At 37.7% G+C, this 25,729-nt stretch overlaps 1 protein-coding gene across 6 annotated transcripts in view; it reads right to left on the reverse strand.

Moving 5' to 3' along the window:
- The window catches only part of EPHA7 (EPH receptor A7), a gene marked incomplete at its 3' end in the record, with an annotated part of 161,558 nt that overhangs the window by 107,708 nt on the left and 28,121 nt on the right, over nucleotides 1-25,729 (reverse strand). The gene's annotated exons all lie outside the window — the stretch shown is intronic.

Here is a 25,729-nt window from a genome sequence, read left to right on the forward strand (position 1 = left end):
AAGCAGAGCACTGCAACCTAGACAGACAGCTTAAGAATGTATAAACTATGAGAACTGTAGGGAATGAAGAAGAGAGAAGGGGGATCAGACAACACTAAAACCGAAAACAGATTAAGACTCAAGTTTCAACACCAAAGTTACAGGCAAACTAACAAACACCATCAATATGCAAAACAAAACACAAAAGTCCTCCAGAACCTTCTAATAATGCAGAAGTATTTTCAACCAGACTATTTAACTCTTTTTTTTTTTCTTCAACCCTAACAGACAGTCTAACCTTCTTAAGCCATCACCTGTATGCAGAGGAAAGGGACAGGGTGAAACTTTGTACTGGGTATCAAAATATTAAAGCTAGTTAAATAGTCATTCTGTATTCAGAGGGAGAGAATTTACTTTGGTTACATTCATATTTGCTTGGATATTTTCTCAGAACAGAAATGCAAAGTATCAAAAGACACTGATATTTGGAACAGTTATTTCAGTTGTCTGGTACTGCAGTGATGGAAAGAGCATGAAAACAATGAACTTTATCCAAAGCTCACTAAGTCAATGAGGAGTACCTTTGACTTTAATAGCCTTTGGACTGGACCCACAGTGTTGCTAAAGCAACATGAGTCATATTAGTATGATTAATTTGATGCAACAGAGAAAAAAAAATAAATGCAGCAATACTTAAGACAACAATAGATAAAAGCTGATGAATTATGCAAATCATCAGTGGATCACACCAGTAGGAAATTCGGGCAATTACTCTATCAATATACTAAGTTTTTTAAGAAAAATATGCTTAAAATAGCCATAGCATTTAGAATTTGTTGTGCTAAAAAAAACCCCAGTGGATGGAAGCTAAATTACTTGGCAGAGCCAATTAGCATGCAAAGCTTGTAGCCTTTGATTCTGACAAACGGGCACAAGTTTGCATTAGAAGAAAATCTAGTCCTACTTGTAAAATGTGCTATAGCTTGATTGTGCCACAGGAGCTGTTATATATGCTCTTTAGAAAAGACAACAAAAAGAATTTTGGGAAGCACTTTGGATAAACATGACCTGTGAATTCATAGTTTTGGCAAATTTGACTCAAAATTATCCTTTTATACCTTCATCCAAGGTTGTTTCAGAATTTTCTGACTGAAGCGCACAAAAGCTGAACAGATTTGTATACACGTACCTTAAGGCATACATTTAAACTTCTGTCTGCTTTTTTAGTACTTGCAATAGAAACGTAGCTAAAATTACCAAATAATAGCTTCCTGCCTTTCTTAAATTGTCATGTTCCTCTTATACCAAACAAAACACTGGACAAATACACCAGCACTTCCAACGTGTGGTCCTCTGCAAAGCAAAGAGCAACTTAAAAGGCAAAGATCCCTACTGTGTTTCCAGTCTGTCCTTCTCAGCAGGGAACATTACACGGCAAAGATGCAGAGAGTAAAATAAAGATTTCAAACAGAAATAACAAAATGTAAACAGAAGACTCCTTTTCAGTTATGGGGGTGTTTTTTGGTGGTTTTTTTTTGGTTTTTTGGTTTTTGTTTTTTTACTGATGACTTGATCAAGACATTTATATGCTTAGTCACTCACTATTTAAAGTAAGTGTGCACTTCATTTCTTATTAGAGTTCAAAGGATCTGAGTGTCTGTGACTAGTTTAGATGACTGAAAGCCAATTATTCTCCCGCACAGCATAACACAGGCGGCAGGTTCAGGCATTCATATCATGCTACCATTCCATTAGCTTTTTGTTCACTAAGAGGCTTGTGACCACATTTAATAACCACTCCTTTAACTTATAAATCCTAGACATATAAGGGGCAGAATACTCTAGAACAGATTTTTTTAACAGTATGAAAACAGCACTTTTAAATAGGATTTTAAAAAACTTTGTAGTTCTTCAGAAAGGAGGGTATGCAGGGTTGTACACTAAAGGTACTCATTGGAGGAATACAATTGAATTATACTCCCATCTTTCTTCATAAAATTAAATTTCTCACTTTTTTTTTTTTTCAGGCTAAGAGTAGAATACTTCTACTGCTTAAAAACTGGGGACCTATGGGTCCTTATCTGTTCTTAACACATACCATTGTCCTTGCAAAGAAAATTACATCTGAAAACTCTACCAACATGATGTTGCACAGACCATTTATGAAGGTGTGAGAACTTGCCAGTCAGCTACACAGATAACAGATGGGAAAGAATCATTCAAAAACACTGGTTTGATTCTTTATTCCATTCCCTTTTGTCCTCCCTTGCCAAATTGCCATGGTGGATTTTTTTTTATTTTATGAGTAATTTAGATAGATTGTTTTGTTCTACACTATTCTAGTTCTACATATTTTGATTCAATTTAGTTCTTCATGTAATATTTTTAAGATTACAGGGACAGGTGGTATAAAATCCCCACTGCTGCCACCTCCATAAGGAACACTAAAAAATGTTAATTGCGAAAAACCGAAAACAAACACAGTAGCCAAACAACACTCAGAGCTCCGTACATGCAAATCTAAAGGTGATAAATACAGCCACTCTTTCACAAAAGTATCTCATGGCAAAGCTTCAGGCAACTCAAATGACATTTGATCACATCCATTTTAATATTTCATTTCATTAGTACAGAAAAGCACTCATTAGCAGCACTTCTTCCCTATAAAGGGAACCTAAATTATAAGTCAAGGCACAGAACTCAAGCAATGACAGAAGATATGCAGGGGGATATAACTGGTCCGATGGCACTCTAATGTTGTAGTTCCAGCTCCCACCATTGCTGATCTCATTAAAATGTGCACTCTGATGTTCCTCAAGCAAGTTAAGATCCAGCAGTAGTTTTCCAACTGAAAGGCTTCTGGGGTATGAAAAAAGGCAGCACAGGGGTAGGGAGAAAGGCAAGAAAAGAAGCACAAAATAAAACTCTCTTCCACTCTCTCTGTTGTGTCATTTCTGGCTGCTAATTTAATAGAATAGCTCTTCCCAGATGAAGCTCACATTTTGTTCTAACAGCTGCTCCAAAGTCTTTAATGTTACCAACAGCACAAAGACACAGAATAGCACCTACCTGCCTGACCTCAACTAGCTTAAAAGAACACTTTTAGGTTTTAATTCTTCCCCCATATACTACAAAATCAACAATAAATACAGAGGAAAGTCTTACTTCCGCTAAGGCACAATTCTTCACTTAGTATCTTAGCCTCAAAACTTTTAGGGACTGTCCATCACTGACCCTCCTAGGGCTGACCAGCTCCATGGACTTGTTCACTTATCTGCAATAGCCATGGCTGCTCCTTAGAGAAAATCTTCTCAACTCCTCCACGAAACTGAGATTTTCTTGTTGGGAAGCTGGCAGAGTTTCAATGTGAACTACAAAGACAATGTGAACAAAATCTCTCAGACAAGAGAGCTTTTCTGGAGTTGGGGTTTGAGACTGAGGAAGCCCTAGATAAAGCAGTACACTATTCCAGCTGCATACAATGTCCAGAAAATCATACCAGCAGTCTTTCTGGGCTTGGACTAAGTTGCTTTCTTCTGGTGCATCCAGTAGCACACAGCCATAACAAGGATGTATGGTGACAGTAGGGGCTGGCACGGCTGGGCACGGCTGCGGCACCAGGGCGCAGTGCCCACTTGGAAACGTGCTGAGCATATGCTGAAGTCAGGGCATTCGCAAACATTTTTAGCCAGTATGTTTGGGATCCCTTAAGAGGCTACACAAATACTGTAAAGAATGGAATTTTGCAAAGCCAAAAGTAAATACTGAGGAATTAACACACTCTAACAAGAACTATGATGCCACATCTGTGGCATAAGCCGCTGACTGCACCTAATGGAGAAAAATAGCAGCTTCTCTGCTGTGAGTTCATCACATGCTTTAGTGGCCTGCTAGAGATCAAATAATGTATATGTTTCTTTTCCCATTTAGAAAAAAAGTCCAAGGACCTCTGGAAAAGGAATGAAAGCAGATGTAGATGGCAAGAAACAGCAGTCTGGAGTCCCACTTGTGGGATAGGAGAAAGGAAAACAAGGATGTGTTAAGTACTATTCATTTTTATGTAGCCTTTTTCACTATAAAATATTATGAGATTCATTTTGTGTCTAGGATAGCTAGAGAACTCAAATTGGGAGCAATAATGGAAATACGGTGAGGGCTATGAGTGACATATGTAACAATTGATGTTTATATAAGCACAGGAGAAAGAATAAACAGCTATAGAGCACTGACACATTAATCAAGAAAATTATTTGCTACTACAATAAACAATTTTAAAAAAATTTCCATTTTTCAAAGTGCAAGGCTTCCAGGTGGCACATCAGCTTAAGACTTAAAGGCCCCCACAATTGTTTCAGCATGTCAGACACTTGATTAAACATGGCTTTTGATAATAACTTTTGAGTTTATATGAAAATAATTAAAGAGGTGAATGCACTAATTACTGTTTAATCCCATTATAAAAAAGTAGACTGGTGTAAGAGGATAAGAATAAAGATGACATACTGTGCTAGCAGAGCAAGAGAGCTTGTCTGTTTACTCTGGTTTGCACACCATTCCCTGAGTTTGCCATGACTAGTAAGCCTTGGCGGTGGGACAGTTTTATGCATGCTAAGATGAAACTAATGTTTAAAAAAGAACACTTTTCAGAGCCAGTGTCAAAGGATGACAAAGGAGTAATCACAGATTTTCAACAACATCAGTATTACCTACGAACTTGGGGTGCCAGGCTGGTCCCACTGAGAACCACGGGAAATTGACTGCCCATCTTGGCAGGGCTCAGGTTTTCCCCTGGGTCCCTTTCTCTCTTCACTTGAGTAAGTTGACTATAAGTGATCCAATGCATTGTATTTTTTCCTACAAGTAGTGAGCAGCATTTGTTTAATATCTGTGTGGGCATAACTTGCCATTCTTGTGATTTGTTTTCCATTATCTGAATCAACTCCCCACCTTTCTACCTTCTCCAAGCCTGAGAAAATTAAAGAGAATTCAGCTAACCCTCTTTTCACAGAAATGATGTATACACAAAGAGCGCATGCAGATGTTTCCTGGATGAAGTTATGCAGCTGCAAAGACTTTATTAATTATAAAATGCAAAATGGATTATTCTGTAATTGAAACTCTCTGGGGCTCAGATACATTTGAAAATTAACATACATATATGTACGGCCAGGACATAGATGGATGCTGTTAGATTATTTATTACAGATGGATATTTTAGCTAATGCAGAAAAAAAAAAGAGCTGGTCTTTCTCCACTGGAGCTTTCAAATATTTGCTTCATAATAATGTCTATGGTTCCATAACTCAGGACTAAAAGCACAGCTTGCAGAAACAGTACTCCCACTGCTAGTGTTGCTGACCTCATCTACGATGGACAGGCCTAGAATCTTTATTTTAATCCTATTGACAGTGCCTCAGTGGGAGTAATTATAACAGTAAGCCACAAATCCAGACCTCCTGTCACTGATATATTAGGGTTTTTCACAACCAAAATGAGCAGCAGACAAGGATAAAAGCAACATGGGGTAGTGATTATAGAAAGATTTGTCAACCCCCTTCTGTATTAACCTGCTACAAACTCATGACAATTTGGCATGGGAGACATTAGAATTGCAAAAGGTTTAACCTTTCACAGTGTCAAAAATTTTTTTTAAAAAAACATTTCGGGGGCTTTGTTCTCTTATGGGATACTTGGCTGGTAGATCACATTGGCCAAAGGCACTTTGTAGCTGAAGTCTCGGAAAAGTTTAGATAAACTGAAAGCAAACCATTATAAAACAATTCCCAACTGCAGATTTCAATGTGAAATATTAGACACAAGAAATCTAGTAACAAAAAGAGACTTCATAACCTCTGATCCCCTTTTCCAATAATTTGTGTATGTTCCAGTCATGGCTATGTTTGAAACTGTAAATTACTTTTATAGTGAGAGATGGCATCTGTTATGCCTTCTCTGGCACCTAATATATATTGTTTTATAAGGAGCTTAGATATAGTATTTTGTCTAACTACCATGAAATGCTAAATGTCTAACCGAAAAAGAAGTTTATTTTAGCTTGATTTTTAAACTGCAATAACATCTATAGATTATTCATGTTTCAACTAAGGAACTATGTGGTATGTTTTACTCAGAGTAAACTCAGGACTTTTAATGGTGCCTAAACTATAGTGTGAATGACATATCTAAATAGGGTTGTCCCATGGCTGCATACCATCATTCACTGAATGTTTGTTGTTGCCTGTCAGGAATCTCTCAGACCTCATATTCATTTTCCAAGCCTACAATGTTCTTGCTTTCCAAAATCCTGCTAATGTCTTTTGAGAGATGTTTACATCCTGCTAGTCACAAAAACAGAGATCCAGAAAGAGAATGCTTGCTAGGTAATAGTAACTTGCTCTGATTTTTCCACTGAATGAAATGAAAGCTTCACCTCTCTATAAATGTGCTTAAAAAAACCCAACAAAACAAAAACAGAAACAAACAAAACAATGCTGCAAAGCAAGCAAGGCGGCATACGTGTCTTTTTAACTTATCTAGCTGCAAAGAAACATAGGCACCAAGTAGGGCTCTGCTGTTTTCCTGGCTAATTTATAGACAAGGACAAGGTAATCAGATTGAAGTACATATCCTACAAATCAAAGAATACCCAATGTCACTATACTGTAACAGCAAAATTACTTTGAATCTAATCATTCCGAATCAGCACATAAAAGACTTCATCTAAATGGCAATTAAAGACATGCTGTAATATTCTGAGGAGAATTAATTAACTGGGTGAGCTAAAAGTTGTGCATTGAGGCTATGACATAATGTTTCTCTAAATTTTCACTATACAAGGATAAGGCGTGTGCCACTCATTAACTTTTCTGGAAATGACAAATGTAAAGGCACCATGAAAACTGGGGGAAATTAACATGTGAGCGATACAAATACACTAAAAATGCAGAGGTATGTAACTTTGTTACTCTGCTACAGAGTTGAAAACTGAAAGGTGAGTTAGAAAATTAAAGGAGAGCAGATATTCTGGGTTTCTGTTCATTCTTTTCCTATTTCTCCCCCTTTGTTCAACCATGCCCTTCCCTCAAGATTAGGTTTTCAAGGTGCTTGAGTAGCTTCTGCTCAGAGTTGAGTGACAGCTCAACTCATTAGCCAGTTTGGCAGCAAATGCTCCACACTTTGCAGGACATGGTAGAGGTTCATCACAAAAAAAAAAAAAAAAAAAGAATACATGCCTGAAGTATTGTCAGCAGTATAAATTTTATCTGTCTTCCTCAGAAGGTTCTCAACCAGTCAGAAAATTAATGATAAAGATGCAGATAGCTTCTGCGTATTTAGGTTTGGTTATTGTTCCTTCCTCTTTTATTAAAATGATAATATTCATTAAAAATTTTTGATATTTTTACTAAAAAAAGAATCTGTTAAAACTGTAGCGACTAAGAATTCAGCAAATCTAAAACTACAAACCAACTTATGTTGTGAAAGCTTTGATGCTCTGATAGGAAATTTGTATGATTATCTAACTGAGCAGAAAAACACATCTCTGGATGCATCAGCAGACAACAGAGAACTGCTGTAACAAAAAGAAATTGGCTGTGCAATCTTGGATGTAAGTGGCTTTTTTTTTCTTTACAGATATATGAAAAATTCATGCTAAATTTGTCACATTCCTGTAATGATTTTTTGGTTGTTTTTTTGGTTTTGGGTTTTTTTTGGTTTGTTGTTTGTTTTTTTTTACTCGTATAAAATTCAACTTGAACGGCTGTAAGAAAATAAAATAAAAACAAAACCAACCAAACAAAAAAACCACCTACCCCAAGCCAGTAGTGATGATGAAATGAATACAATAGATTTTTTTCATGAGATTTTTCTTTAACTTTGTTACTTCCCTATTCTAGAGCATAGCTCAAACAATGGAGCTTATATAATATTGCCACTTAAACAACTCACTGAGTTCATCAGGGACTTTTGACAGGAGGGATTCTTTGACTAAACTCCTCTGATTTCACAGAGGTTCTGTACAGCCATACCTTGTCTGGCCATACACAAATTAACATTTCGAGGTGTCTAATGCACACTTGGGATTTGGTATTGACAGTGTGCCTTAGGGAAGATTTCCTGTTGCTTTGTAAAGAGAATGAAAAACATCAAAATAGTAATGAAAATAAATGATTTTGGGAAGGAGAGAGGCAAGTATTTTGGGTTTGCTTGTTTTTTAATAAAAATACAGTAAAATCTGATCACTGACAAATAATTTGGAAAATAATTTTTAAATAATTTGAAAAAAAATCTTTGAATTTCAAGCCAACAAGATTTCCACGGTATTCTTACCTGACTTTTCGATGTAGCAACAGCCTTTGGATTTAACAAGAAAATCTTTAACCTCTATTACTGTGTTCAGCCCTGGGTCCCTCACCACAAGAACACTTAGGTGCTGAAGCAGGTCTGGAGAAAAGCAACAGAGCTGGTGAAGGGTCTGAAGCACAAGTCTTAAGCAGCTGAGGGAACTGCAGTTGTTTACCCTGGGGATAAGGAGGTTCAGGGAAGTCCTCATCACTCTCTACAACTGCCAAAAAGGAAGTAATAAGGAAGTGTGGGTCAGCCTTTTCTCCTAAGTTACAATCTACAGGACAAGAGGAAATGTCCTCAAGGTGCGCTAGAGGAGGTTTAATTTGGCTGTAAGAAAAAATTTCTTCTCTGAAAGGGCTGCAAGCACTGGAACAGGCAGCCCAGGGAATGAGTTGAGTCATCATCCCCAAAGGTATTTAAAAGATGTGTAGATGTGGCACTTATGAACATGGTTAAGCGGTAGATTTGGCTGTGTTGGGGTACCGGTTAGAGATGATGATCTCAAGGGTCTTTTCCAACTTAAATAATTATATGATTCTTGGATATTAAGGTAAAAATGTACAGTGGAATGCAAAAGTACTGAGTACTAGGTAGGACTGGGTTTTGGGGTTTGTTTAGGTTTTTTGGGCTTTTTTTAATGTATTTATTGATTTATTTAAGAAACTCCATTATTTTAGAATCTTTTAGCCTCATTACCTCAAATCAAACTAACAAACAGCGATGGTCACACTCTAAATAGCAATCTTATTGCACAGCACCACTCCAACACAACTACAATATGACAACCTTTTACACAGAGCAGTGAACACGTCCCCTGACATGAGCATCTCTAATGCCTAGTAAGGCCCCCAAAGGCTCTCATTTCCCGTTGCCAAATGAACACTCATACTCTTGCCTGTACGGCTGTCAGAATCTTCTAATCAGTCTCACTGTGTTTTTTCACCAAACCTTACCAAAACCATTTACAAATATCTGAAAAACCGTCTCACTCCCTGGCCACCCCTATTCTTCATTCCTGTGAGCAGTACTGAGAAACGTCTAGGAGAAGAAATGTGAATTGGTGAAGGGAAGACGCGATGAAAGCTTTACTGACAGCTGCTTCTGAATTACCATCTGAGGTGTAACAGAAAGAGGGATAAGTTTTGGTCTATCATTGAAATATGTCAGCTACATCTACCACTCAAGGAGATCTAAGTGTGCAGTATCAAGGTTTGTAACTTGCCCTTCATCCTTCGGAGCTGTTCCTCAATGGACAAGGGTGGTGGCTGCAGGGGACAGATGCTGTCCCAGGAACTGCAGAAGCCTGCAGGAAGGAATTTCTCAGGCTGTCTCAGACTGGATCTGTCCCTCTGCAACCTTCCAGGAGAATCCATACCTTGACCCACCTGCCTGATCCCATCCATGGACAGGTGTGTGTGGGACAGTGTTGGCTCAAGCCAAGTGGAGGATACTAGGTCAAGTTTTCCTTACCAGGATGCCATGAAGTCCACCTAAGACTCACCTCTAAAAGCCTGAACACTCAGACAGTGTGTTTTGCTCAAATGCTCAACACTGATGTCCAAAATACAATGCAGACACACCTATGCTGACAAAGGAGTTCCCCAACAGCATCCTACTTCTGCAAAACATAAAAATTTATTATATGGGCAAGATAAGTAAAATGTCACTAAAGCCTTATTGTGTAAGGCCTTGTGACATACTACTGTAAAACTAACTTTTGTGCTGTTTTATTGGTTCCTCAATCTAGTTTACTCTACAGCCATTAAGTGTCTGTGAAGTCACTAACACAGGGGCAAAGGGATGCAAAATGGAGCAGAAAGTGGAAAGGAAGTAGAAACACTCCTTACAGCAACAATTTTTAATCAATGCATTAATAAAATGTAAAGGTAGTAAAAATATAACCTGAGTAGCTTCTTGTACTTCTGTGGAGATAACAGCACTAAGCTTAATCATTCTATCTTTATGCCAGACTCCCTCTTTACACAGATGATTCCTTCCAAAAACCCCAAAAATCCTGCCCTACAGCTCTCCAGATACAAATAAAATCGAAGAGTTTCCTATGAAAGCCTCAGATAACCTGAAATATTTTCATGAAATCATTTTGGGTCCTGTGAAATAATGAAGGTCTTTTTGTGGAGTCTCAGATGTCTCTCAGATGTCTCTCAGATCCCATGGTTCAAGGATAAAGTTCTCTGTAAAGCAAGTGGTGCAAATGAATCTGCTCTGTTTCTTCCTGAAGCTTTGAGACAGTCAACTTGTTGTGGATATTTAATTTAATTTAGCTGTAATGGTGCTTAATAATTGGCTGGCAAGAAATAAATCTGGAGGGCTTTCTTGTGAAATAGAATAGAAGCAGGCATCTCTATAAGCTTTCCAATTGAAATGAAGTTAAAATAACTTAATAACACATTTTTGTTTCCTTTGGACAATGACTTACTATTACCATTCCAGGGCTCAATCCAGAAAAAAAATTTCACAGGTTTCTGTAACACATTCCTCAAGGCCATCATTATACAGCAGCCAAATCCAACCAAACAAAAGACCAACTTCTAAGAACCCACAAGAGAGAAATTACTCCACTTCAGCACAACAGTGCTATAGAATCTAAAAATAACTTTACTTGCATATCCTGGTCCGAAATATTTCTACATCTAATGCTGATTGTCCTACTTACTCAGAAAAAGTATGCTCATGCCTTTGAATCCATTGTGGTGCTTTTGAAGGAACTTTAATGCAAAAAAAAAACCCCTGTTCTCCACAGTTACATTTGGTTTGGAATGGGAAAAAACAGAAACGCTGCCAGAAAGGAAACAAAAAATACACTCTAATTTCTTTAAGAAAGAATTCCCTTCCAGGTTCACAGAACACAGAAGACAATAAAAAAATTATCAGTGCATAGACTGCAAATTTAACTGTCTTTGTAAGAATTTAACTATAATCCTTTAAAATAAAAATGGATTTAACCTCTTTATCTAAAGATTAGAGTGTCAGTTTATTAAGAGATTACAAACACACAACTCCCCTTTAATGAAAAAAAAATATAAAGGAAAAGCATTACTATAGTAATTCACTGACATGAAACTGAACTGGAACAAAACATGAAGAAACTTCTGGGTTTCAGTAAGCATGTGGTAAAAAAAGCATTGCTAATTCTGACAGATTTATCTGTACCAGTTTTTATGATAAAACTCCTTGGATTCACACAATGCTTTAATTCCAAATAATACAGCATGAGTTGTGATACTGTGAAATGAAGTTGTCTTTACTAATTGCATACTCTGAACAGAAGTGTGTCTTATAGCAGAGAGCGTATCAAATCTGCCTGGCTGATCCTTATGATTTGAAAATGTCACTTTCTACTAAGCACAGAGAAAACAGGGAGGGGCAATAAAGTCGCTCAAAGATAGCAGCCATCCGAAAAGATAAAGAACACGCTGAGGAAAAGCAGACAACAGATTGCAGAGACAGAACAATCACAGATGGAGGCCAGGTGGGTGGGTCAAACAATTTTTTTATAAAAGGTTTATTTTCATATTTAAACAGTACCCCGTTGTGTAAATGTTCAGCAAAGAACTGATAAGAAAATGGATTTGTAAGTGCGTTTGAACAAACAACATGTCTTACAGTCAAGAGGGGCTTAGTCGTATATAATTAAGGGATAATGTGCATGGCTGAAGAGCGTATGATACTGCAAGTGATTAAACACCACTGCAAAACAAAGGAGTTAGATATTCAAGGAAGCTTTATGGAACCAGCACGATGCAATCTCAAAACATGAACTTTATTTTTGTTAAAGAACAAGAGGATATTTATCTAACCAGACAAAAGATGTTTTCACTGAAAATGCTGTGCACTTCCAAGCTGCCTCTGCCCAGTAAGCAAGCTAACTAAGATTATCTCACTTTCTGTTTCAGTCTACACTACTATTACATTTAATCCTTTAAAACCCCTAAGAGAACAGCTCTGTGTACATGCAAGGCCCAGGTTCTCTGGAATTGTGCAATCATACTTCTCTGCAAATTTCCAAAAACTTACTGGCATTAGTCAGCTGAGTAATTACAAACCCTGAGGGCTTGAACCAAACCCACTGAAGTAATAGGTGCCTTGGACAATGGATGACCTGAATCATGCCATAAAGACAAGGCAGACAAGGAAGATCAAAGGTCCACTGAGACCACTGGTATTTCATAGCAAAGACTGCAGTATAGACACATGAACAATCTCTATTGCAACTGCCCAATTGTGCGGTATATTTCCAAGGATACCAATATTCTAAAACATTTACAAAACTTTTAATGGTTTGGAAACACAGAATTTCTATTTTGAGGATTTTGTTATAATATTTTTTTATATTTGTGGCTTGGGTTTCAACTTGTGAAAACAAAAAAAGGAATAGAAAGAATACCAATATAACACTAATGCACCCACATTTACATGTTTGTCTGGATGCAGAGTGCACTTTTGAAGGGATTTCCTAGTCATCCATGCTTACTGTGGTTTGGTTCCCACCACATAATCTCAGAACGAGTGAACAGGTTTGTTTTCAGAGGAAATTAACCCAAAGATGTGCTCCAAGAGTGAAACCTATGTGTTCCAACTACAATTGGATCAAACTAGACCTACCACAAATTACATCTTCCTGAAATTTACTTAGTGTGAACATCAAGTCCTCAGGACAAACTGTTTTGCTCTGTGTTCACTCCTATTGCTCTATTCTCCTTGCTAGTGACACCCTCATGAGGGGTAAACATTAATCCTTTATTTAGGTAAGCTTTAGCTGTTGGCTTTGATTGACAAGTCACTACTTAAAGTATCTAATAGATGTAGAGGTGACTCAGCATCCTAATTGTGAACAATTTGTATCTCAAATGATTTTTTGTGCAAGTAATTCTTCAAACATCTCTGTGTCGTTTGTTAGAAAGAAAAATGTCTAGATGTTGGCTCCTCAGTGCTCAAGAAACTGTACAATTCCTTGAAAAAAGAGCAAGACACTGAAAGAAAAACAATGAAGGAAGCAAGTTGTTATAGTCACAAACAAAAAGAAAACAGAAGACGAAAATAAAAGCTGGTTTACGTAAGTGAGGGGGGAGAAAAAGGAAATTTTTATAAAGTTCAATAACAGGGAAGAGAGCCCAGTTCATCCTCGCCTAACGTGTTTGCAGCTCCCAGTGGAAACGGTCCATGTTACAAAAGTGCTCTTGCAGCCCATGGCAAAACTCAGTTTCCCACTACAGGTGGAATTTAGGGCTTTTAATTAGGCAGGTCTATTCAAAAATCAATCATTCATTCATTCATTCTCAAAAGGATGGACTTCCAAGTAAGAAATAAAACATAACCCACAAAGGCGTGAAAGTCATGGCAATGGCCCAGGGGACAGCAGATACTGTCACTGATACAAAGCATTCCCTGCTAGCTCCCTGGCCTCTAATACATTTCCATCTTCATTTCTGGTATGCTACCTTAAAGCATACTGCCTCCCTAGTATTGCTCTCCTTCTTCCCCAGTCCTGCAATTTTCTGCATTAAATATTTAAATAGTGGTTTTTTTCTGAATGATAAAAGGTACAAGTAAACTTTAATTGAAGGTAACTTAATAAGAATAACAAAGATGGAACAAATGCAGAGACTGGAGGGGCTGTAAAGGTCCACTGGAAACCAAGGGCTGAGCAAGGGGAAACAAAACAGGCATGCAGTCCTCATGCGGGGTGCTCAGTTCCTCCCCTTCCCAACTTTTTCTAATCACACAGCCAGACACATTTCCATTACACAACCCACCTCCTTATCACCAGCAAGCACACCAGTCCAGCAGACCCACTGATCTCAAATGGGTCTCCTCTGAGACAGCGACAGGAAAGCTACACAAAGGAAAAAGGTTGGCCAATTCTGACACTGGATTTAAATACAAAGTCAGACTGGGACCTGGGTATCCTGAGTCTGCCCGGAGGGCTTCTGCAGGAAAAAAAGGGCTGTTGGGAGGGAAACATCAACAGAAACTGCAGCAATGTGATAAAACGTGAATATTTTTTGAGAAGTTGTCCCTTGATCTCTATTGCCCAGATGACAACCAGCCACAGATTAAACTTTTGGAATGTGATTTATCCCAAGATTTTACACCTAAATTTCATTAGTGCTTACATATGTTATGTGCAGCTCAGTTCTCACTGTAGTCTACGGAGACCCAGGACTCAGTGCCCAGTTGCCAAAGGCTATCCTGCCAGGTCCTCAAGCTAATGGTCCAAAAGAGCATGGGTCTTCTGTGACTCCTGTATCACATCTGTCAAGCTACATACTGCACACTGTACCCCACCTCAAACAAGACCAGACAAACACTGTTTACAAACCCAACCCAAGCCTCTTGCAAATGGTCAGTGGAACTGCTCTCCAGGCGACAGCTTCAAATAAATCCTTCTCTTGCTTACCTGTCCTGGCATGCCAACATAAAGCATCCAGTCAGAGGGATTACCAGTAATTCTCAAATGGCACCCAGCTTCATAGCCTCATAAAATATTTCCTGTTTTCATATGCATCTAGCCTCCTATGAGGCTGGGCAGCAATGAGAAATTAGAACAGCGGACTGTCCAAAATTCTTTAATAATAGCTGGATCCAAATAGATCCATAGACATAGCATTGTAGAGCTTTTTATAGCTTGTCACACAAAATCTTGGTGACTGAGCCGAAATGAGTAATGTATGCCTACAGGGAATGAGATATCAAGCTGAGGTTGGCATATTTGAGCTTTTGAGCAAAGAACTGGTGTACTGTAACTAGTACTCTAAATTCAAAATAAAATACTGGTGCAGTCAAGTTGTTTATGACTATATTAGGCTATTATGACATTTATGTGAATGGTGATGAAAACTAATTTGCTATGAATACAAACGCTAGCTGGCAATTTCCTGCACTACAGCAGCAGTACAGATAGGACACACATCTGAAGAATCTTAATTTGTGGGCATGTGTGTACACTTGTGCATATCATTCATATTTCAGTGATACAACCCTCTCTACTGGCCAGTCATTCAGCCAAAGATGAATGGTATGAGTAGCAAATAGTTCGGGTGAACCAAAGGACAAGTAATCATACTTATTAGTGACTGCAGAAAGTTGCACTGTTAAAGACTTTATCAAGCACACATTTGTTATGAAGAGAAATGAAAAAACCCTCTGTTTTTCTTTACATGTCTCATCGTTCTTCTTTCTTTGGAACAAACTAACCCATGACATCACTGAAACAGCAGATGCAGAAGCCATTTATTAGACTTTCTGCCAATACATGTATAAAGCTACAAGTATTAATTATGGACTTTTCTGAGGGATCTGGGAATCCCTGAAAACATGCTATTTCCTGCACTACAAAGTGTGCCAACCCCTTTGCCTAGCCACTAATTCTCATGGTGAATTATTAAAGCACCTCTGTGCACTTTTATGCCCTTTTGGTTTCCATGTCCTATAAGGCCCGTAAGTGCTTGAAACTCTAGTCTGCATTTAAGTCAGAGCTTTTAAGACATGTTATAATTACTGGGAATTCTTTGAAAACAAAATGTCATTCGGAAGAAGGAGTTATAAGATGCAAAAGGAATGGAAAGCTCACTAGAATCTGTTTCAAATGCAGTGAGAGGTTTTAACTATGTGTGCAAACACATTTGATGTAAGAGTGACTTTACTGGACATATTTGCAACAATGAGCCCAAATGTACATCAGCACTACAGGAATACTGGTTTTCAACCAGTAACATTCCCAACAAGATTTTTTTGGATGGACTTAAGCCAATACATCTGCCAATCTGTGCTCTGCACTTACATTTTTCCAGTAGTAACAGAGATTTCAAACAGCTCCTACTTTGTGCTGGATTTTCACTCAACCTCCTTCAGTCCTGAACATAGCACGTATTGTGGATTAGCAGTCAAAAAAACCTGTTTCATCAAAGTCTGATAATGGGAGCTTGTGAAAAAGAAATGGAATTTAATGTGAAAATAGGTATTGCTAGGGTTGCTGTACTGATTGCTTTTCTTTTTACTTTCTTTTTTTATTTTTTTTAAACTGCATTCACTTACAGCATCTGCTTTGTGTTTGCAGTGAAGCTACTATAAAATTTTCCATCAGCTGTAACTGGTCTGCAGAACTAAGGGTTTCTGCTGTACAGTTTAGAAATACAGATACTTGACCTTTTCCGTGATTATGTTTCTACAACATCCTTTAGCAGCAAGGCTCACAGTCTAATCAATCGTATAGTAATTGTCCTAAAAATTAATATAAATTATTCCTGACACTGTGTAAGCACATAACACTTTTATTTATGTCCACTTGCATATCAAAATACAATACTCCTTTTTTATTTGTAATATTTGTAACAGGTAGGCAGACTTCAGATTTTACATAGAAATAAAAGAACTTCTGTGCACTGACCCGCTTAGAAAAAATCCAAATAAGAAAAGCCCCCCAAAAAATCCCGAAAAAATATCACAATCTTACAAATGAAAACAACAAATGCCAAGTCATACTGGTAGATGAGTAGTCTCCACATAAAGCAGCTCTTTCAGATAAGAAACTCAGAAGAGAACAGGGCACAAAGCAAAACCTCAGACAGATCCAGAATTCAAGAAGATTAGGTGAGGTTTATGTGGTTTTACTAGTAAATCAAACCCAATTACACAAAACTTGAGGAAGAGATTGACTTGTGGTATTATCTCAGCCTATATTGTCCAGCTAAAGATTCGACAGGTATATAGCCCATTTACATGCAGCTTTTTGCATAAGCAGCAAAATTTATGTCTCCTTTTCAAATTTTATACCACTTCTGTTAAACTTAAAAGATTGATAGCACTGCTGTTCTCATGAAGGTCAAACAGGCAATGCAAACTTCTGCTCCTTTTAGTTCCTAATTTTCTGTAGAGTTACCTTAATTGTGTAGGGCTCAGGCTTACTTTATTAAGGCTGTAGCTATGCTTAAATATGTCAGTGGACTGGGAAAAGGCAATTTTTCTGTATAAAAGAATAACATAACATTCGGCAATCCATAAATCTGCATTATCTCCTTAATTTTCTTTTTGCATCAAAAGCATTTTAAAGCCACAGCCATTTTCTTTATTCCCAATTTCTTTAAATAAAACTATTTTACATTTCAATGAACTTGGGCAAATATTCCCTTGAAGTACCTATTTCTTGAAAGAATAATGGAGTTATGGAATGGTTTGGGTTGGAAGGGACCTTAAAGGTCATCTATCTCCAAACTCCCATCCCCACCCCCTGTCATGGGCAGGGACACCTTCCAGTAGACTAGGTTGCTCAGGGCCTCATCCATCCTGGTCTTGAACACTTCCAGGGATGGGGAATCCACACCTTCTCTGGGCAACAGATACGTTGCCTAGAAGCAGATGAGCCTGGTAACTCACCATCATGGCAATTCAGCCCTTCTGGTACGTCATTTTTAAATCAGAGAACGTGTATACTATTCTTCCAGGCATACTGACACACTATTGCCTTGTCTTCTTCGGCTTGAATTCCTGACACTGAGTACACCAAACCAGTCTGTCAATTTTGAATTCCTATTCCGTCATGAGGCAACTTAATGTACTTTTTCACTGAGTCTGTCTTCACAGGTCCTCATTCTGAAGTGACCAAATCAACAACAATATATGCATAATGTCCTTTTTTCACATCATTGAAGTGTTTAAAATGAGAAGTTTGGTCATTGTTTTAGCCATTGTTTCAGTTGGTTTCAGTAGAGCAAAATGCAAAAACTTTGTTTTTTCTTGAAAATTATTTTATTCAAGTACCTCTAAGCCTAATGTACATTTTTGTACCCTTTTCATTGTGGTAAAAACCATTAAACTAAATTTCATATGAAGAGCTTCAGAAAGATGGTTACCCTGCTCTGTTTCAAATTTCATTAGTCATGATAAGCTATAGTACAGCCTGAAAAATTAGGGTTTATGGCCTCTATTCTGTTTTAAGCAGAAGTATAAAGTAGAACAAACCCACACCTGGTTTTATTTCAAGATTTCATCCTACTTCTCTACTACCTACAATAGGTATTTGTCCAGTTTTTCAGGCTAAGCAGTCTTCTTCATTGGAAAAAATTATGCAGAACAATGCTCAGTAACAAGAGTACTAAGTCAAAATTTTTGTTTGGGATCCATTCCCCACACTGGCACTTTACAATTTTATTACCAGACCCAACTGAACTTCTCTATCTTCTCTGGTTAAATAATGAAAAATAGGAGCAAAGAAGGGATATATTCCCATTAAGTACATGGAAATGAACACCCCAGAATCAACTAATTCCTCTTCTTGAGTCTGGCTGAAACGCGTGGGCATTAACACAGTAAACAGCAACAACAGCCTTCAATAAAATCTGTGCCATTTCAGAAGAATTTAAACTGCTCAAAGGAAAATATCACTAGAATAGAGAGTACTTTCTAACAGCTGATAGAATTAAATAGAATAACTGACTCTCTTCTCCACCAAAACAAGCATGAAATGATAAAGTGGAAAAGAGCCTTGTTGTCAGCCATAGGATGTACCTAACAGACAGGCACATTGAAGATAAATGCTTTATTCCTGCATCTTTTTTTCTTCTGGGTTTCAAGAAAGGGCTGTGGAGGTAAGAAGGTAGACAAGGGGCTTTTATTGATTTTCTCTGCTATACTTGCTCTCGCTGCTTATTAAGAGCTGTGGAAACTGCCCATAGCTATCTTTTCCCATGTTTTTTTCTAGCTGCAATACTGTCACTCCTCTCTTTGTTCATGTCCTGGAAAAGAAGTTCCTCTAAGGACCACTGCTAAAACGGCAGCAAACACCTAAGTCATATAAATGAAGACAGTAAGAGATGTGCAAACACCTCACAATACTCCAAATCCTCCTATTAATACCACAGTCATTTAAAGAGGTGAAGACCCTCAACCCACTACCATCCAAAAGCACTTGATGGCAAGGGAGACCCCAGAGGATCAGGCTGTAAAAGACTACCTTGTTTTTAACTATGGGTTTTCTCTTTCAACTAGAGTAAGACTCTTTGCAACTTTCCTTTAAGAATTTGCAATGGTGTCAACAACAGCAGCAGTAGGGGCAGCAGCTTTCCAAGCATCTGTCACGTCAGGGCTAGGGCCATCAGCAGAAACAGATTGTGCTAGAGACAGTTCTCCCATGCGAACCAGCAAGACTCAGCCAAGTCCCTCAATTCCGTACTGATCACTGAAGAAAAAGATTTTCTATGAACTCAAGGATAAACAAGTTCCTTGCAAAAAAAAGGAAAAAAAAATACTAAAAAAAAAAAAACCCACAAAAAACCAAAACCAAACAAAAACCAACAAAAAATCCCACACACACCAAAAAAATAAAAACCCACAAAAAAACACCAAACCAAAAAGCCCTGAGCATATTTTATGACTTACTTTCCCTGAATTTCTTCCAATCAATGCACACTCCAATCTGATAAATATTCCCTGAGAAGCACCATGCATTCTGCTGTCCAGACATTGGGGGGAAGGGGAGAATTAAAAAAATCTACCTATGCATGACTAAATATGGATGAATATGGTGTGAATTCTGAGGCGGGTAGTCCCCTCCTCTTTCTCTCATTTCCTAATTTACAGAATCTGCAGTATTTAGAGTCACAATGTCAACCAAAGTCAGAAGAAATAGAATTCTAGAAAGCATTACAACCATCATTAGCACTCTCTATCCTGACTACTTATCAGACACATATAAATCTTGATGCCTATGTGACTCACTATGATGAAATTAAATGAGAGCAAGCAGAGCAAATGCATGTCTACTGCTTTTATCTCTAATCCAGTCAGACAGTCATCAATATATTTGAGCTACTGCAATATATTCTGTAATATTTCAGAATATTGTTATCATTTTATTAACCCAAGTATCTTTAGTATTTTCTTCTACATCTCCACCATTTTTTAACAGATGCCCTGACTGCATTATCCAGCATTTTATACAACAGTCTCCTTGTTCTAAAAAAAAAAATAAATTCAAATATACATTTAATTTATGACTAATATAGTGAAAGAAGAACTAAAATCAGCATGCACAAAGGCATGGAAGGAAAGCAGCTAAGAGTCCATAAGGACATTAAAGCAAGTGGCATCCCTGTTCATAACTGCATGTATTGCAAAAGCACAGAAGCTGTACATTCACACCAAATCAATCCTCTGTTTACCCCTAGACATTTTAATCTGTTTCTTTAAAAGGACAGGTGCTGATAAAGATTTGAAACAGAGACCAAATTAAGAAAATGACAGGAAAAAAGAATCCCTGCTGCTTCAAAACAGCATTCTCACCGGGATCACATTTCTTGAATATTCTCCTTCAAGGAGAAGAGCAAATCATTTTTTATATTTAGCCAGGGAAGGTGACAGACTGAAATCAGAGTTGCTAAAACCAAAGCAGGTAGTGTGAAATCTAAGAAAGTACAGAACTGGGAACCTAAAATGAGGAAAGGGCTTATTTATATTTTTTTTTCATCTTTAGAAAATCAGCACAGTATTCCAACTGAGCTAACATGCTCAACTGTACCACAGGATTACAAGGAAGCTGAAGACAAAGGTTTCATTCACAACTCTGCTCTTTTACAAGGGATAACCTCCTGCGCAGATGCAAAGTCAAGTCACATCTGATTAAGTTCGCTTCTCCTGGGATAGTGGACAACACTTTTGGAATCAAAACAGAAAGAGAAACCTTGATCCTGTATGGTTCAGTGTCCTGTACATTGTTCAGATCAAAATTTAGTTTAGGAAGCAGTGCATGTAAATAGTCATTACAACTACGCTAAAAATCAGAAAGAAGTTTTAACCTTCCTTTTCATTTTCACCACTACACAATAAAAACATTAACTCTTTCCAACAGCATGGCGTGAAATATCTTTAAAGATCACTGATTCTACACCACTTACTTTCTCTCACTACAGGCAATTTAAAATAAATCATTGTCTGTGAGGCTGAGAAATGTACCTCCTCTAGATGTTTGTTTTACTCATGATGTCTCTGCCTTGTGACATTACAACTAGCTGTCATGAAAATTAATATAAGATAACAAGCAGAATACTTTAGGTCGATTCTTGGTCCAATTAAACTAAGACTCACACCATTCACATCACCAAGGCCAAAATTACACCTTCTAACTTCCACCAGTGAAAACCCAGTGGGAATAGCTAAACAGAAAATGGCATCCAGTTTTTATGCAATGCTTGATAAATAAATTCAGCAGGAGGTTTACCATTTGTTTTCATGAAAACATGGATGAACCTGTCTCATGCAAATAAGATGTCATGGCAGAAAAACATGCATAAATTGGATTATTTTGTAGAAAATGATATTTTCCACACAAAGCTTATGATTTTTAGGAACTTATTAGTTGCTCCAGTGGCCAAATTAAAAGAGATCGTTTTACAAATAGGAGGAAAATTATTTTGCTTGTCCATGATGTACACATTATTTTGTTTTGTTCTGAATTTCTACCAGTGTACTGTGAGATTCTATTAACTCTTTGTGTTTACCGAGGCAACAAGGGAGAGTATGAGACTCCTGGTCATATTACAGAATTATCTTTTACTACATCATTTTGTAAGTTTCTCAAACTATGTATAATCATTGTTTCAAATTGAAAACAATAATGTAAAATTATCCATATGATATGCTAATGACCTACCTCAGTACTGTAGGAACATGAAAAAAAAGTGAAATGTAAGACAGAAAGCTGACAGTAGAAATATTTTAATTCTGTTTCTAGCCTAATAAGTTAATATTCTTCATTGATCATAGAAAAGTAGGATGTGTGCTGGCCTGGCACTGCAACTTTTTGCAAATGCACAGTAGCCAGACACTAATGCCTTTGAATGTTATTAGCAAACCATGGTGAAAATAAATGTATCAATGAGTTCCTAATGACCTTAAATGAGATGCCTCTGTGAAAGCAGCCAAGACAGGCACAAACACGTGGTGTTTTATTAATAAAAGAACAACCATTTTTAACTCTGTTGAGATGACCCCCTTCGGGCCTCAGGTGCACCATAAGTGATAGCCTTGTGATAAAAATAGAAAGGCATTTACTTAGTCCTAAAATAATACTACCTAGAAGGCACTACTTTCTTCCTTTGAAGCAAACAGATTATTTTGGACTTGCACATGGCTCTAAATAGCCAATAACTGGAAAACACATCTGAACAAAAAACTTTAAACTCCCTGGCTAATGAATGATATGCATGTAGAAGGGTTAACCGCAGGAGGGTTACCTCTACTTATTTGCATTGGAGACTTTAAAATATGAGAATTTTCATTTTTCTTTTTTGATTATCCCTTATCATTTATTATCTCATTTTGATATCCTTAACTACACAACATTTGTCAAACATCAGAAATGCTTGACAGCTGACCCTTAAAAAATTCAAGAATAGAAACTGAAATATATTTCTGCAAGAGCTGAAACTGCACAGCAGCAAATAGCCATAAAGCTCGTGACAACACTACAAGAGCTGGCAAGAGGCACTTCATGCAATGAGGCAAATTCAAACTTATTTTATTGTCCAGCATAACTTTACCAAATTCCTGCACTTTATTTTTAGCATAGGATTAAGTGTTACCTCTCAGTGCTGCAAAGAAACTCAGTGAGTGATGGGGTATTTCACTTAATTCAGCAGAGCAGGAGCTGATCATTCCAGGAATGCAGAAGTCATAACATGAATGGGCAGCAGCAAGGCTGTAAACTTCTAGGGGTGCATACCGAGAGAACTGTGCATTACTTCAGTGGAAGTAAAAAACATGTGCAAAGTAGTGAAATGCAGAGGAATACAGTTCTGAAATAATCAGACTGGTATTGCATATCCAGTAGTTTATCACCCTTTAGCATTCAGTGTTAATGAAACTAGACACTGGAACTCATGGCTGAATATCTGATTTGCAAGCTGAGGTTCACTGCAGTCTTCAGAGCCAGTTGTTCCTGACTGTAACCATGCAAACAGAGTAAGACTTGCTCCTGTTTAGTTTAAACCACTTTGAAACCTGGATTCCCCTCGACATGCTTGTTCAGCACCAACAATTCCTGTTTTATCCTGCACTCTTCAGCATGGAGGAACAGGTGCACCCTGACTAGAAACCTTCTGCTGCTCAGTGTAGAAGGATATTTCCTCACTTTTAACCTAAATTTTACCCATAGGGAGACTTTAATTACACAGACATTGGAATGTAAGTCCTGTGCTCCATGATGTGCTGCATGGGAGAGGCTGTCAAAGAGCCAGATCTCGTGTGCTCAAAGTCCTCTGCAGTCTGGCTGTAGAGAATATTTTTCACATGTAGGTGTAGCAAAGATTTCACTCCACAAGGGCCCCCACATCATATGGGAGAGAGACAACCATTCATGCTTATGGTCTGCTTGGTCAATTCTGCAGGAAATATGCTTATTTTGCAAGAAAAAGGATGGTTTTGCTATTCATCAGCAATACAAACCCAGTTTTTACTTTGGATCTTTCAAAGCCCACAAAGGGGTTTTCCTCCTCCCCATTCCTCATCAGTGGTAAGAGTGTTTCCACAAGTTAAATTACATCCTCCTTTACACCTATGCAACAAATAAATGCTCTCCCACACTTGGAGACACTTTGCCCACAATGATTTTATACAGGTAAAAGCTGCTCAAATTTATTATGATTAGAGTGTCACTTCTTAAGCAGTCCTGTCATTGGTGTATGACATGAATTAAGATACCAGATTTAGTTCTTCATGATACACGGGTTCATCATAAATAAAAGAATATTAAAAAAAAAAAACAAACCAAAACAAACAAACAAACAAAAACCAGAAAAAGAATCTCAAACCAAACAAATAAAAAAAAAATAAAAGAACCAAAAAAAAAACCCACCTTTACAGTTATTTTCAATGAGAGTTTTAAAATGGGCTTCAAAATCTAAATATGCTTGAGCATATGAAATTTCTAATTTCTTTTTTTTTTAATTCATAGTTCTAAACAGCTGGTAATCTATTTTATATTCCAGTGCCAAGAATCACATGGCTTTGTTGTTATTATTTCTGAATGACCATCTAAACTCTAGCTTGAGGAAAAAAATGGCTTCTTATCCTTCCAGTAGTAGAAACTATTTTGAAAAGATGACCCAATTACATTCAGAGACTGAACAGATGAATACAGAGGGATTAAAGAATAATTTTTATTTCAGACATTCCTGATATTGTGGGGACCCAATTAATTTCAGCTACATGAGCTACATGTGTCTGTCTAAAGCTAAAGAAGTTAAAAAAAAAAACACCAAACAATAAATTCTCAGCTTCAGAACCATTCTTCTTTTACTCAGCTCATCTTTAATTTCCAATTTTGCAGGCACTTGGGGATAGTGCGTAAAGAAAAGACATTCCAACTTGCTTAATGAAAAGCACAGAGCCCAATCACCTTAGGCTGAGATCAGAAATTCAAATTGCATCTTTTTTTTTTTAAGTGGTATTTTTCCTTCCTCTTTTGCCACGTGGACAAAACACCATGAGGTCTTTTGCATGGATAATACAAAAACTTAACTTTTGTCACACCCTCTGCCATTTGAGGAGAGAGAGGAGCAGCAGGGAAGAGGAAGAATGTACCTTATTCTTCTTCACCAAATAAGAATATGGCTGTGCTTACAAATGAGCCCTTCTTTTTTTTATTACTTATGAAAGGTATTTCCACAGTGTGCACCATTGATATTTCATCTATTAAAACAGATATTTCATTGATTAAAAATTATCTTTTCTTTGTGTGGGAAAGGCACTTTGAAAACTGTTGCCAAAAAAAAAAAAACACCGAAAAACAAGAGAGGCAGCAAACAGACCTTAGTGCTCATGAAAGGTAAAGACAATCTCCCAGTCATTTCAAAGGGGCAAGGTCAGGCCTCACCTTTATTCTTGTACATTTGCATTATTGACGTTACGAAACAAAGGCAGAGCTCTAAGTAAAGAACGGGTGGAGCAGAGCAAGGCTGGCTGTGTGGTGCTGTGACATTAGTGACAGCGGCTCCCCGGTGCACCCCACACTGGCTGAGCCGTTGGTTATGGGCAAATAATGAATGCTGTACACAGCATTCAGACACCACTCTGCTTTGCCAGCACGCTATGCCAGCCATCAGAAGGAATGCCTTCCACGGCAAGCAGAGGTCCTGCTTTCCATTTGTGCTCACCCACCTCTTGACACACTGAAGTGTAGGGTAGAAGCTGAGAAACATCCTCCTCAAGCTCAGCCCCTGCCCAAAATCTTATCTTTAGATTGCATCTCCCCACTGTCCACAGTTCCTCATAACTGAGTTACCCTCTCCTTCCCTTTCCCCAGTGATATATTTGCAGGCTTCAATCTGACAGCAGGTGCTTTACGCCTTTCATTTGATCTTTTTTTTTTCCATATGGCATATTTTGTTTGTTG

Source organism: Fringilla coelebs, assembly GCF_963513975.1.
Source record: "Fringilla coelebs genome assembly, chromosome: 3".
Taxonomy (NCBI): domain Eukaryota; kingdom Metazoa; phylum Chordata; class Aves; order Passeriformes; family Fringillidae; genus Fringilla; species Fringilla coelebs.